Source organism: Tachypleus tridentatus, chromosome 4 (genome assembly GCF_004210375.1).
Source record: "Tachypleus tridentatus isolate NWPU-2018 chromosome 4, ASM421037v1, whole genome shotgun sequence".
Lineage (NCBI taxonomy): Eukaryota > Metazoa > Arthropoda > Merostomata > Xiphosura > Limulidae > Tachypleus > Tachypleus tridentatus.
In genome coordinates, this window is record NC_134828.1 from 47,744,447 (window position 1) to 47,760,337 (window position 15,891).

Sequence of the window (15,891 nt, forward strand, 5' to 3'; positions counted from 1 at the left end):
TTATCAGAGTCAATTATACTAGTCACTCATTCTTCCTACCTGACGTGACACCTTAAGAGTTGATAGCATTATTTTTTGACTTTAATGAGCCTTAAGTTTCCATATTGCTCGTATTTTCCTTCAAATACCTCATGTATTTTAGTTGAGCCTCTAATAAACGTTTGACCAAAATAATAGTATATATAGACGAAATGGACCTTGAGTTTGTATCGGTTAGGGTGCTCGAACAGTGAAAGTACGATTAATCACGTTTTTAAAGTTGGACAAATCTTGTTATCTTATCTTTTATTGAGAACTAGTAACTAAACAATAGTTCTCTTTAAACACAATAATTCAAAATATCAATACACGTCCAAAGTCTACTTATAATTCAGTGTACTGACAACATTGAGTAAACGACTGTTATAAAATTCAAATAAATATTTCTCACTTATAATACATTTTACAAGTTGCTCAGCTTTACCTGATTAGATACATCCCGGTTATTACGAAAAGATTACTTGAATCTTGCTATGCTTTCACGTAGTTCTATTTTCATCCAGAAGAGAGTAATGCAAGAGACAGATTTAGAGTAAAAAGCCGATTCAAAATTTTCGCAAAGTAATTATGAAACCTCATAAATACTTCACAAATCATATACCATGTTCACTAAATATTCACATTTCATCTTCAGCTAGTGTTCGATTTATTGTAAATGCCATCGAGGATTTGGGCTGCGTCGATTAGCTTTAGTTATGTAAACTGGTTTGGGAACCTGGGCTGAGCTTGCCTTGAGTCTCATGAAGGATACACAGCCTGTGTAAGGACACCAGTTTAGTTGTAGATTAGTCATTCTAGCTGTTGGCACAGTCAACATCAGGCTAGTGTAGATTGGTCACTCTAGCTGTCCAAATTTTCAACATCAAACTAATGAAGATTGATCATTCTAGCTGTCAACATAATCATCACCAGGCTAGTGCAGATTTTCACAATATATATCAACATACTTAACACCAGACTAGTGTAAATGGGTTATTCTAATTATCAACATAATCAACACCAAGCTAGTGTAGATTGCTATTTAAATTGTTAGCATAGTCAACCCCAAGTTAATGTAGATTGATCACTCAAGCTTACTACATAATCACCACCAGGCTTGTGTAGAAATTGGCCTCTGTAATTGTCGACATAGTCAAATCTAGATTAATACAAACTGGTTATTGTAGTTGTCGACATAGTGAACAACGAGCTAGTGTAAATTGGTGACTGTAGCTGTCAACAAAAGGCTTGTTTAAACTGGTTAATGTAGCTGTCAACAAAATTAACACCAGACTAGTGTATAAATTGGACACTCTAATTGTCGACATAAAAAACACCAGATTAATGCAAATTAGTTACTTTATCTGCTAAAATAATGAATACCAGGCGAATGAAGATTGGTTTGGTTTCTTTTCAATTTCGCACAAAGCTACTCGAGGTTTATCCATCCAGAGTTTAGAAGTGTAAGACTAGAGGGAAGGCAGCTATTCATCCCCACTCGCCACCAACTCTTGGGCTACTATTTTGCCAACGAATAGTAGGGTGAACCGTTACATTATAACATTATTAACATGTTTAGTGTGACGTGAATTCGAACCCCTGACCCTCAAATTACGAGTCGAACGCTTTAACCACCTGGCCATGACGGGCCGCGTGTAGATTGGTTAACGTAGTGTCGACATAGTGAACACTAGGCTAGTGTAAACTTGTTACTGTAGCTGTCAACATAATTAACACCAGGCTATTCTTGATGACGAAAAACCCACGAGTTTGTATCTCAGAACGGCTGGTGTGGGTATTAACAGTTTTATTGATAAGGAGAAAACAACGTTTCGACCTTCCTAGGTCATCTTCAGGTGAAGAAAGAGAGAGTTTGAATGTGACCGATGACGGACACATGTCTGAGGAACAATATTATAAAGGACTACGAGATTCTAGGGACTGTTGCAGGTGGATGTTATGTTATTAATTAGTATAGATATAACGGTGTTTCTTTATATTGGTTTAATTTTGGTTTTAGTTATTGTATAAGTAGGGCTTCTTTGATTTTGCGTTTGTTTATATTTGTTTCCCTACTTAATATTTGGGTGTTTTCATGGTTATGTTGTGTTTATTTGATTTGCAATGTTCAAAACGTGTAAAGGTATGTTTTTCTGTTCTTTGAATCTGGTTTCCATTTTTATGCTTGTTTCACAAATGTAGAATTCGAAGCAGTAGTTGCTTTGTATTTTATAAATTATGTTGGTGCTTTATTTGTCAGTGTACTTTTTATATAGTACGGACTTTAGTTTTGTACCTGGTTTTTGAATAAATTTGATGCTTACTGAAATGTTATGTTTTGTTATACGATTTTTCCAAATGTGGAATTTGTAGAATCACGTTCACAAACTAAAACGAAAAGTACATTATTTTAATTAAAGTGTTTATAGGTTAGCTTTAAACTTTTTAATAATCATTTATTCATTAATCCGTGAATTTCAAATATTTCTGCTCTTCTATTCATGTAAGAAAACGTATTGGAAACTGAAGTATTAGTTTATACAAAGGAAAGTTAATTGTATCGTTGAAGTCTTATAGCGTCACAAATGTTCGCTGGTTATATTATGTTTCGATCAGACAGTTAACTTATAATTCCGAATTATCTCGATTTATACCCGCTTTTTGGGTTAAGCATTTTATTTATTAATTGCGTATTATGAATCCAAAAAAGTAAAATATTTTTATTCTTAATTTATAGTGAGTCATTTGTTTGCACAGTCACTCAAAGTACGAGGCAAGACAAAAGGGATAATACTGTGTAGAGATTTTAAACAGCATAGGGAACGGCATATGGAAATACACGAGTATCAGTATAGCGCCTACTCCCAGTGAAAAACAAAATTACGCAAATATATTTTCACTTTATCCACTCAATATATATATTTTAACAATTATAATTAAATAATATCCAAACACATCAGTAGTTAGCATAAAGCAGTTATTGTTCGTGGTATCTCTTAGCGAAATATTGAAAAAAAATATATCATTGTTAGGAAAGTGAAACAATATCGGTTTGACGAAATAATTAGTTAATGAAAGAGATGTTTTAGTTCAATTTATCTATTGTGACAAGTACTGTCATTAATAATCGAAAAGCAATGTATCGTAGCGATAAAAGGCTGTAAAACATGTAGCCTTGATAGTTCAAGACAGATAAACTGTGTCATCAACTATTTTCATGAGTTAAACTCTGCTACTGACGTAGAAAATAACTTGCTTGGCCAAATAAAAACTTACTACTATGTAAAAACAAATCAATGTCTACCAACAAACAGAGAAGAATTACAATATGTGCATCGTCAGGAGATGATATGTAAGAATGAACATAACTTGAAATAACAATCAGTTATTCCAACGATCTTGAGGCTATAAATTGGTAAATTGATTGACCAGCAATAATCAAGGGTTGAGTACATTATACTAAAACGGCTTTGGACCCTCCCCACATTATAGTCCATGTTGCTATTCCCACTCATGGACTTCTTATGTAGCAGTGTATCGAAATTTCAACTTCAGATGACTCTGGGGTAAGGCTGTCTTATCCAAAATATTCCACTACTTCCTGCAAGTATCGCCAGTTGGTTAAGGTGCTGGAGTCGTAATCTTGGGGTTGCGGGTTCGAATCGTGGTCGCACCAAATATGTTCGCCATTTTAACCATTGAGGGCGTTATAATGTTACTATAAATCCCCCTATTGGTCCAAGAGTTGGCGTTGGGTAGTGCTAACTAGCTGCTTTCCTTTTAGTCTTACACTGCAAAATCAGGGACGGTGAGCACAGGTAGAGTTCGTATAACTTTGCGTGAAATTCAAAAGCAAACAAACAAAACTTCAAGCAGGTTTTCAATAATTCCTCTTTCAACAATACGATTGTACATAGGGTTCGTATCACCGTTACAATAAACATGCTCGACCTTTTAACCGTGGAGGCATTATAATGTGACTGTCAGTGCCAAAATTCGTTGGTAAAAAAATAGCCATAGAGTTCGCGGTGGGTGGGGATGACTATCTGCCTTCCCTCTAGTCTTACACTGCTAAATTAGCTTCAAGATATAGCTTCAAAATGATCGGCGTTAACCGTATTTCAAACTTCAAAAAATAAATACTATCAGGAGTATTTACGTTTCTAAGGTAAGGTGTGAATAGTAATGTTTGTTTACTTAAGATACGTCACATCTGGCATTATATAAAGATAAACGTTCCTATTTTTTTAAAATTATTAATGGCGAGGTTCAATTTTAGAAGAAATTTTAAATTTTTCCTATTTCTCTGATTGTTTAGACCGCAAGTTGAACCTGCAAATCGTCAAAGAAGGGTCTATTTTCCTATGATAAAAGATTTTAAAGTAAAGTAGAAAATGCCATAAAACTTTTTATGCTCTCTTTCTTGAGAGATTCAATTCTTTTTTTCCAATGTAACATACGAGTAGGGGTTATTTTATATCATGACACCGAATTTCAGGCGTTCCTACCTTAGAAATGCTAATTTGAGAAAGTAAATTCAACAAGCGTCATCTGACCTACTGCTTTTAATAAAACAACGAAATCAACTGTTATTACTATAAAACACTCACAGATGATAATTTAATTTCAGCCTTTACCCTTACGAAGCTCGCATGACCTGAATAATACAACTGGTCTACTGATAAGGCCTGCGGACATTATTACTGAAAGACTAATTGAAATGCTAATTTGAGAAAGTAAATTCAACAAGCGTCATCTGACCTACTGCTTTTAATAAAACAACGAAATCAACTGTTATTAGTATAAAACACTCACAGATGATAATTTAATTTCAGCCTTTACCCTTACGAAGCTCGCATGACCTGAATAATACAACTGGTCTACTGATAAGGACTGCGGACATTATTACTGAAAGACGATGCTGTCGAAACTAAACTTGTACTTGAATAAACCTGAAAAATTAAACATTCATTTGGAACCGTTAAGTGTAACGTCAGTTTGTTGAAACGGAACGGACTTTCTTGTGCAATATTCCTTAACATCACGATATTCCCGGAATTCTCCATATCTTTAAATACTGCGACGGTGCTAGCGGCTTCTCAATTAGCGTTTTTCCATTTTCAATGAAACATCATTTTCAATACTCAGTTTATAAATAATCACACGTTAATTGATAATAATCGAACAAAACGTATGGTGTTGTAAATAACGAATATTTTGTGAAACTGTGTTGGCACACAGTCTTGTTGTGAATTCTATGTGTCGCAAATTCTGTGTTTATCTGAGATTCACCTAAATTATAAAACATGTGGCAGTTGTTTCATGTCAAATTGGTAACAAACGCTTTTGCCTTGTTCTCCTTGTCCCACCAAAAATATTCTCCTTCGAAATATTTTACCCACATTTCTTGTTCATCTGATATGTGGCATAATAAAGAAAGAATGGCAGCGGTGGGATTCGAACCCACGCCCTTTCGGACTGGTGCCTTAAACCAGCGCCTTAGACCGCTCGGCCACACTACCTTGTATATATTTTTTCTACACATTTGAAAAAGAGTTTTTTACGAAGTTGAAAACCTTTTTATATGTATATATCTCAATATTCACTTAATTTCCACATTCAACATACTGTATTCTGTTAAGAAACACACTTGTAATAAAGTATAAAAGAAACCACTGCTTTTAGGTGTTAAATTAGAAACACGTATTGAAAGGGATTAATCCTTTTTTTAACTTATTGACACTGATGTCTCGCATCATTTCTTTATGATTGTGGTTCATATCCTTTCCGTCGCAACGCTGCTGACACGATCACAGCTTTTCATACCACTCTGTGACCGTGTTCGGCTATCCTACACATTCATTTAGGTTGTCTCCCACAACAAAATCTTTCAATCCGTATTTTACTCGTCATCCTTCTTTACACAAAACACTGTCATATCTTGGAGATTGCGATATGAAAAAAAATATCAATTCATCACAACAGTGGTGCTGACAGTATATATGTGCGTTTTCTTATAGCAAAGCCACATCAGTCTATATGCTGACCGTACGTCTTTGTTGGAACAAATTGTCAAGCAATCTTTTAAATCTATCCCTAGAATCCAACTTTCACGAAACCTAGCTTCAAAAAATGTATTCCATGTATTGAAGAATCACGAGAAGGCAGTTACAGCCACATTCTGTACACCACAATTTCATTTTCTATGCACATATTCTAAATGGAAGTGTAAAGATCAGTGAGTTAGGAAGGTACTAGAAACATTATTTAGTGTTTAGCAGAATTACTGCAGGAAAACCTCGCTCTTATACTTACTCTAAAATTTTCTGGAGAATCTCAACTAAAGATTGGCACGGGGAAGAATATTTACAATAACATTTAATCTACTTACATCAGTATAAGAGTCGATAAGGTTTTCTTTTTTTTTATTGACGGTAGACAGAAATATATCTTTAGATTTTATCGTGCTAGTTATCCGAAAGCAAAATAATGAGAACACGTCTTCATTTGCATTTCAGCGGGAGATATAAAACTTTTAAATATTATTCTAAAGAAAACAGAAACAATACGTTAACACTTCATCTTGACAAAAGAAATCTATGAATGCAGTCAATACGTGCAGTGAAAGACTGCAAGTGTCTCGAAGGAAGTTGAGGATGATAAATGCTTATTTGGGTCTGGAATTAATTTGAAAATTTTTTCATATATTTGAAAATCTACTATATTACTTCAGTTCCATGATTGCAATTAAATATTTTTTCAAATGCAAATGATGGATATACCGCAGATTTGCACCCCAACTTCTGTTTGTATTGCAGATGAATATTGTAGAGAGTGTAAGCACGTGATTTGGTTTCCCAGGAAAGTCGGTAATTTGTTTATCTCATATTTCAATTCGCAGTTCCAGAAACTCTTTAACGAGATATCCTCTGATAATATGTATCTAAAACAACAATGTCTAAGGCGTAACTTGTCATAAATAAGTTAGAGACTTCCATAGCGCTCGAGATCAACTGTCGCATATCGCGAATTACAATGTTTGTTCAGCATATTTTAATTTTTAACGATACACCGTTTTACGTGATAGCAAATTTGCTATCGTAACCCATTTCTTAATAAACTGAGTTATGCTCACGCTAATTTCACAAATTGTTTTTTTGCTGATTCATTGTGATATAGTTTCAAGATCAATAGAGTTAACCGCATTTTATACTTCACAAACTAAATACTAACAGGAGTATTTATGTTTTTTGTGTAAGGATTGAATAGAAATGTTTGTTTATTTAACATACGTCACATCTGGCATTATATAAAAATAAACGCTCCTATTTCTTGAAATTATTAATGGCGAGGTTCAATTTTAGAAGAAAATTTACGTTTTTCCTATTTCTCTGATTGTTCAGACCGCAAGTTGAACCTGCAAATCGTCAAAGAAAAGTTTATTTTCCTATGATAAAAGATTTTAAAGTAAAGTAGAAAATGCCATAAAACTTTTTATGCTCACTTTCTTCAGAGGTTCAATTTTTTTTTTCCAATGTAACATACGAGTAGGGGTTATTTTATATCATGACACCGAATTTTAGGCGTTCCTACTTTAGAAATGCTTATTTGAGAAAGTAAGTTTAACAAGCGTCATCTGACCTACTGTCTTTATTAAAACAACGAAATCAACAGTTATTAGTATAAAACACTCACAGATGATAATTTAATTTTAGCCTTTACCCTAACGAAGCCCGCATGACCTGAATAATATAACTGGTCTACTGAAAAGGACTACGGACATTATTACTGAAAGACGATGCTGTCGAAACTAAACTTGTACTTGAATAAACCTGAAAAATTAAACATTCATTTGGAACCGTTTAATGTAACGTCAGTTTGTTGAAACGGAACGGACTTTCTTGTGCAATATTGCTTAACATTACGAAATTCCCGGAATTCTCCATATCTTTAAATACTGCGACGGTGCTAGCGGCTTCTCAGTTAGCGTTTTTCCATTTTCAATGAAACATCATTTCTCAATACTCAGTGTATAAATAATCACACGTTAATTAATAATAATCGAACAAAACGTATGGTGTTGTAAATAACGAATATTTTGTGAAACTGTGTTGGCACACAGTCTTGTTGTGAATTCTATGCGTCGCAAATTCTGCGTTTATCTGAGATTCACCTAAATTATAAAACATGTGGCAGTTGTTTCATGTTAAATTGGTAACAAACGCTTTTGCCTTGTTCTCCTTGTTCCACCAAAAAGATTCTCCTTCGAAAAATTTTACCCACATTTCTTGTTCATCTGATATGTGGCATAATAAAGGAGGAATGGCATCGGTGGGATTCGAACCCACGCCCTTTCGGACTGGTGCCTTAAACCAGCGCCTTAGACCGCTCGGCCACACTACCTTGTATATATTTTTCTACACATTTGAAAAAGAGTGTTTTTACAAGTTGAAAACCTTTTATATGTATATATCTCAATATTCACTTAAATTCCACATTCAACATACTGTATTCTGTTAAGAAACACACTTGTAATAAAGTATAAAAGAAACCACTGCTTTTAGGTGTTAAATTAGAAACACGTATTGAAAGGGATTAATCCTTTTTTTTAACTTATTGACACTGATGTCTCGCATCATTTCTTCATGATTGGGGTTCATATCCTTTCCGTCGCAACGCTGCTGACACGATCACAGCTTTTCATACCACTTTGTGACCGTGTTCGGCTATCATACACATTCATTTAGGTTGTCTCCCACAAGAAAATCTTTCAATCCGTATTTTACTCGTCATCCTTCTTTACACAAAACACTGTCATATCTTGGAGATTGCGATATGAAAAAAATATCAATTCATCACAACAGTGGTGCTGACAGTATATATGTGCGATTTTCTTATAGCAAAGCCACATCAGTCTATATGCTGACCGTACGTCTTTGTTGGAACAAATTGTCAAGCAATCTTTTAAATCTATCCCTACAATCCTACTTTCACGAAACCTAGCTTCAAAAAATGTATTCCATGTATTGAAGAATCACGAGAAGGCAGTTACAGCCACATTCTGTACACCACAATTTCATTTTCTATGCACATATTCTAAATGGAAGTGTAAAGATCAGTGAGTTAGGAAGGTACTAGAAACATTATAGAGTGTTTAGCAGAATTACTGCAGGAAAACCTCGTTCTTATACTTACTCTAAAAATTTTCTGGAGAATCTCAACTAAAGATTGGCACGGGGAAGAATATTTACAATAACATTTAATCTACTTACATCATTATAAGAGTCGATAAGGTTTTCTTTTTTTTTTTATTGACGGTAGACAGAAATATATCTTTTAGATTTTATCGTGCTAGTTATCCGAAAGCAAAATAATGAGAACACGTCTTCATTTGCATTTCAGCGGGAGATATAAAACTTTTAAATATTATTCTCAAGAAAACAGAAACAATACGTTAACACTTCATCTTGACAAAAGAAATCTATGAATGCAGTCAATACGTGCAGTGAAAGACTGCAAGTGTCTCGAAGGAAGTTGAGGATGATAAATGCTTATTTGGGTCTGGAATTAATTTGAAAATTTTTTCATATATTTGAAAATCTACTATATTACTTCAGTTCCATGATTGCAATTAAACATTTTTATCAAATGCAAATGATGCATATACCGCAGATTTGCACCCCAACTTCTGTTTGTATTTCAGATGAATATTATAGAGAGTGTAAGCACGTGATTTGGTTTCCCAGGAAAGTCGGTAATTTGTTTATCTCATATTTCAATTCGCAGTTCCAGAAACTTTTTAACGAGAAATCCTCTGATAATATGTATCTAAAACAACAATGTCTAAGGCGTAACTTGTCATAAATTAGTTAGAGACTTCCATAGCGCTCGAGATCAACTGTCGCATATCGCGAATTACAATGTTTGTTCAGCATATTTTAATTTTTAACGATACACCGTTTTACGTGATAGCAAATTTGCTATCGTAACCCATTTCTTAATAAACTGAGTTATGCTCACGCTAATTTCACAAATTGTTTTTTTGCTGATTCATTGTGATATAGTTTCAAGATCAATAGAGTTAACCGCATTTTATACTTCACAAACTAAATACTAACAGGAATATTTATGTTTTTTGTGTAAGGATTGAATAGAAATGTTTGTTTATTTAACATACGTCACATCTGGCATTATATAAAAATAAACGCTCCTATTTCTTGAAATTATTAATGGCGAGGTTCAATTTTAGAAGAAAATTTACGTTTTCCCTATTTCTCTGATTGTTCAGACCGCAAGTTGAACCTGCAAATCGTCAAAGAAAAGTTTATTTTCCTATGATAAAAGATTTTAAAGTAAAGTAGAAAATGCCATAAAACTTTTTATGCTCTCTTTCTTGAGAGATTCAATTCTTTTTTTCCAATGTAACATACGAGTAGGGTTATTTTATATCATGACACCGAATTTTAGGCGTTCCTACTTTAGAAATGCTAATTTGAGAAAGTAAGTTCAACAAGCGTCATCTGACCTACTGTCTTTATTAAAACAACGAAATCAACAGTTATTAGTATAAAACACTCACAGATGATAATTTAATTTTAGCCTTTACCCTAACGAAGCCCGCATGACCTGAATAATATAACTGGTCTACTGAAAAGGACTACGGACATTATTACTGAAAGACGATGCTGTCGAAACTAAACTTGTACTTGAATAAACCTGAAAAATTAAACATTCATTTGGAACCGTTAAGTGTAACGTCAGTTTGTTGAAACGGAACGGACTTTCTTGTGCAATATTGCTTAACATTACGAAATTCCCGGAATTCTCCATATCTTTAAATACTGCGACGGTGCTAGCGGCTTCTCAGTTAGCGTTTTTCCATTTTCAATGAAACATCATTTCTCAATACTCAGTGTATAAATAATCACACGTTAATTAATAATAATCGAACAAAACGTATGGTGTTGTAAATAACGAATATTTTGTGAAACTGTGTTGGCACACAGTCTTGTTGTGAATTCTATGCGTCGCAAATTCTGCGTTTATCTGAGATTCACCTAAATTATAAAACATGTGGCAGTTGTTTCATGTTAAATTGGTAACAAACGCTTTTGCCTTGTTCTCCTTGTTCCACCAAAAAGATTCTCCTTCGAAAAATTTTACCCACATTTCTTGTTCATCTGATATGTGGCATAATAAAGAAAGAATGGCAGCGGTGGGATTCGAACCCACGCCCTTTCGGACTGGTGCCTTAAACCAGCGCCTTAGACCGCTCGGCCACACTACCTTGTATATATTTTTCTACACATTTGAAAAGAGTGTTTTTACAAGTTGAAAACCTTTTTATATGTATATATCTCAATATTCACTTAAATTCCACATTCAACATACTGTATTCTGTTAAGAAACACACTTGTAATAAAGTATAAAAGAAACCACTGCTTTTAGGTGTTAAATTAGAAACACGTATTGAAAGGGATTAATCCTTTTTTTTAACTTATTGACACTGATGTCTCGCATCATTTCTTCATGATTGGGGTTCATATCCTTTCCGTCGCAACGCTGCTGACACGATCACAGCTTTTCATACCACTTTGTGACCGTGTTCGGCTATCATACACATTCATTTAGGTTGTCTCCCACAAGAAAATCTTTCAATCCGTATTTTACTCGTCATCCTTCTTTACACAAAACACTGTCATATCTTGGAGATTGCGATATGAAAAAAATATCAATTCATCACAACAGTGGTGCTGACAGTATATATGTGCGATTTTCTTATAGCAAAGCCACATCAGTCTATATGCTGACCGTACGTCTTTGTTGGAACAAATTGTCAAGCAATCTTTTAAATCTATCCCTACAATCCTACTTTCACGAAACCTAGCTTCAAAAAATGTATTCCATGTATTGAAGAATCACGAGAAGGCAGTTACAGCCACATTCTGTACACCACAATTTCATTTTCTATGCACATATTCTAAATGGAAGTGTAAAGATCAGTGTGTTAGGAAGGTACTAGAAACATTATAGAGTGTTTAGCAGAATTACTGCAGGAAAACCTCGTTCTTATACTTACTCTAAAAATTTTCTGGAGAATCTCAACTAAAAATTGGCACGGGGAAGAATATTTACAATAACATTTAATCTACTTACATCATTATAAGAGTCGATACGGTTTTCTTTTTTTTTATTGACGGTAGACAGAAATATATCTTTTAGATTTTATCGTGCTAGTTATCCGAAAGCAAAATAATGAGAACACGTCTTCATTTGCATTTCAGCAGGAGATATAAAACTTTTAAATATTATTCTCAAGAAAAGAGAAACAATACGTTAACACTTCATCTTGACAAAAGAAATCTATGAATGCAGTCAATACGTGCAGTGAAAGACTGCAAGTGTCTCGAAGGAAGTTGAGGATGATAAATGCTTATTTGGGTCTGGAATTAATTTGAAAATTTTTTCATATATTTGAAAATCTACTATATTACTTCAGTTCCATGATTGCAATTAAACATTTTTATCAAATGCAAATGATGCATATACCGCAGATTTGCACCCCAACTTCTGTTTGTATTTCAGATGAATATTATAGAGAGTGTAAGCACGTGATTTGGTTTCCCAGGAAAGTCGGTAATTTGTTTATCTCATATTTCAATTCGCAGTTCCAGAAACTTTTAACGAGAAATCCTCTGATAATATGTATCTAAAACAACAATGTCTAAGGCGTAACTTGTCATAAATTAGTTAGAGACTTCCATAGCGCTCGAGATCAACTGTCGCATATCGCGAATTACAATGTTTGTTCAGCATATTTTAATTTTTAACGATACACCGTTTTACGTGATAGCAAATTTGCTATCGTAACCCATTTCTTAATAAACTGAGTTATGCTCACGCTAATTTCACAAATTGTTTTTTTGCTGATTCATTGTGATATAGTTTCAAGATCAATAGAGTTAACCGCATTTTATACTTCACAAACTAAATACTAACAGGAATATTTATGTTTTTTGTGTAAGGATTGAATAGAAATGTTTGTTTATTTAACATACGTCACATCTGGCATTATATAAAATAAACGCTCCTATTTCTTGAAATTATTAATGGCGAGGTTCAATTTTAGAAGAAAATTTAAGTTTTTCCTATTTCTCTGATTGTTCAGACCGCAAGTTGAACCTGCAAATCGTCAAAGAAAAGTTTATTTTCCTATGATAAAAGATTTTAAAGTAAAGTAGAAAATGCCATAAAACTTTTTATGCTCTCTTTCTTGAGAGATTCAATTCTTTTTTTCCAATGTAACATACGAGTAGGGTTTTTTTATATCATGACACCGAATTTTAGGCGTTCCTACTTTAGAAATGCTAATTTGAGAAAGTAAGTTCAACAAGCGTCATCTGACCTACTGCCTTTATTAAAACAACGAAATCAACAGTTATTAGTATAAAACACTCACAGATGATAATTTAATTTTAGCCTTTACCCTAACGAAGCCCGCATGACCTGAATAATATAACTGGTCTACTGAAAAGGACTACGGACATTATTACTGAAAGACGATGCTGTCGAAACTAAACTTGTACTTGAATAAACCTGAAAAATTAAACATTCATTTGGAACCGTTAAGTGTAACGTCAGTTTGTTGAAACGGAACGGACTTTCTTGTGCAATATTGCTTAACATTACGAAATTCCCGGAATTCTCCATATCTTTAAATACTGCGACGGTGCTAGCGGCTTCTCAGTTAGCGTTTTTCCATTTTCAATGAAACATCATTTCTCAATACTCAGTGTATAAATAATCACACGTTAATTAATAATAATCGAACAAAACGTATGGTGTTGTAAATAACGAATATTTTGTGAAACTGTGTTGGCACACAGTCTTGTTGTGAATTCTATGCGTCGCAAATTCTGCGTTTATCTGAGATTCACCTAAATTATAAAACATGTGGCAGTTGTTTCATGTTAAATTGGTAACAAACGCTTTTGCCTTGTTCTCCTTGTTCCACCAAAAAGATTCTCCTTCGAAAAATTTTACCCACATTTCTTGTTCATCTGATATGTGGCATAATAAAGAAAGAATGGCAGCGGTGGGATTCGAACCCACGCCCTTTCGGACTGGTGCCTTAAACCAGCGCCTTAGACCGCTCGGCCACACTACCTTGTATATATTTTTTAACACATTTGAAAAAAGAGTTTTTTTACAAGTTGAAAACCTTTTTATATGTATATATCTCAATATTCACTTAAATTCCACATTCAACATACTGTATTCTGTTAAGAAACACACTTGTAATAAAGTATAAAAGAAACCACTGCTTTTAGGTGTTAAATTAGAAACACGTATTGAAAGGGATTAATCCTTTTTTTTAACTTATTGACACTGATGTCTCGCATCATTTCTTCATGATTGGGGTTCATATCCTTTCCGTCGCAACGCTGCTGACACGATCACAGCTTTTCATACCACTTTGTGACCGTGTTCGGCTATCATACACATTCATTTAGGTTGTCTCCCACAAGAAAATCTTTCAATCCGTATTTTACTCGTCATCCTTCTTTACACAAAACACTGTCATATCTTGGAGATTGCGATATGAAAAAAAATATCAATTCATCACAACAGTGGTGCTGACAGTATATATGTGCGATTTTCTTATAGCAAAGCCACATCAGTCTATATGCTGACCGTACGTCTTTGTTGGAACAAATTGTCAAGCAATCTTTTAAATCTATCCCTACAATCCTACTTTCACGAAACCTAGCTTCAAAAAAATGTATTCCATGTATTGAAGAATCACGAGAAGGCAGTTACAGCCACATTCTGTACACCACAATTTCATTTTCTATGCACATATTCTAAATGGAAGTGTAAAGATCAGTGAGTTAGGAAGGTACTAGAAACATTATAGAGTGTTTAGCAGAATTACTGCAGGAAAACCTCGTTCTTATACTTACTCTAAAAATTTTCTGGAGAATCTCAACTAAAGATTGGCACGGGGAAGAATATTTACAATAACATTTAATCTACTTACATCATTATAAGAGTCGATAAGGTTTTCTTTTTTTTTTATTGACGGTAGACAGAAATATATCTTTAGATTTTATCGTGCTAGTTATCCGAAAGCAAAATAATGAGAACACGTCTTCATTTGCATTTCAGCGGGAGATATAAAACTTTTAAATATTATTCTAAAGAAAACAGAAACAATACGTTAACACTTCATCTTGACAAAAGAAATCTATGAATGCAGTCAATACGTGCAGTGAAAGACTGCAAGTGTCTCGAAGGAAGTTGAGGATGATAAATGCTTATTTGGGTCTGGAATTAATTTGAAAATTTTTTCATATATTTGAAAATCTACTATATTACTTCAGTTCCATGATTGCAATTAAACATTTTTATCAAATGCAAATGATGCATATACCGCAGATTTGCACCCCAACTTCTGTTTGTATTTCAGATGAATATTATAGAGAGTGTAAGCACGTGATTTGGTTTCCCAGGAAAGTCGGTAATTTGTTTATCTCATATTTCAATTCGCAGTTCCAGAAACTTTTAACGAGAAATCCTCTGATAATATGTATCTAAAACAACAATGTCTAAGGCGTAACTTGTCATAAATTAGTTAGAGACTTCCATAGCGCTCGAGATCAACTGTCGCATATCGCGAATTACAATGTTTGTTCAGCATATTTTAATTTTTAACGATACACCGTTTTACGTGATAGCAAATTTGCTATCGTAACCCATTTCTTAATAAACTGAGTTATGCTCACGCTAATTTCACAAATTGTTTTTTTGCTGATTCATTGTGATATAGTTTCAAGATCAATAGAGTTAACCGCATTTTATACTTCACAAACT

General features: G+C 33.8%; 3 non-coding genes across 3 annotated transcripts; all 3 read right to left on the bottom strand.

The window, feature by feature from the left end:
- Positions 1-5,460: 5,460 nt before the first annotated feature.
- TRNAL-AAG (transfer RNA leucine (anticodon AAG)) lies at positions 5,461-5,540 on the bottom strand. Its single transcript has one exon. It is a non-coding gene; the product is annotated as a tRNA-Leu (tRNA).
- Positions 5,541-11,225: 5,685 nt separating this feature from the next.
- On the bottom strand, positions 11,226-11,305 carry TRNAL-AAG (transfer RNA leucine (anticodon AAG)). The gene has a single exon. It is a non-coding gene; the product is annotated as a tRNA-Leu (tRNA).
- A 2,800-nt stretch (positions 11,306-14,105) lies between these two features.
- Positions 14,106-14,185, bottom strand: TRNAL-AAG (transfer RNA leucine (anticodon AAG)). The gene has a single exon. It is a non-coding gene; the product is annotated as a tRNA-Leu (tRNA).
- Between the last annotated feature and the right edge of the window lie 1,706 nt (positions 14,186-15,891).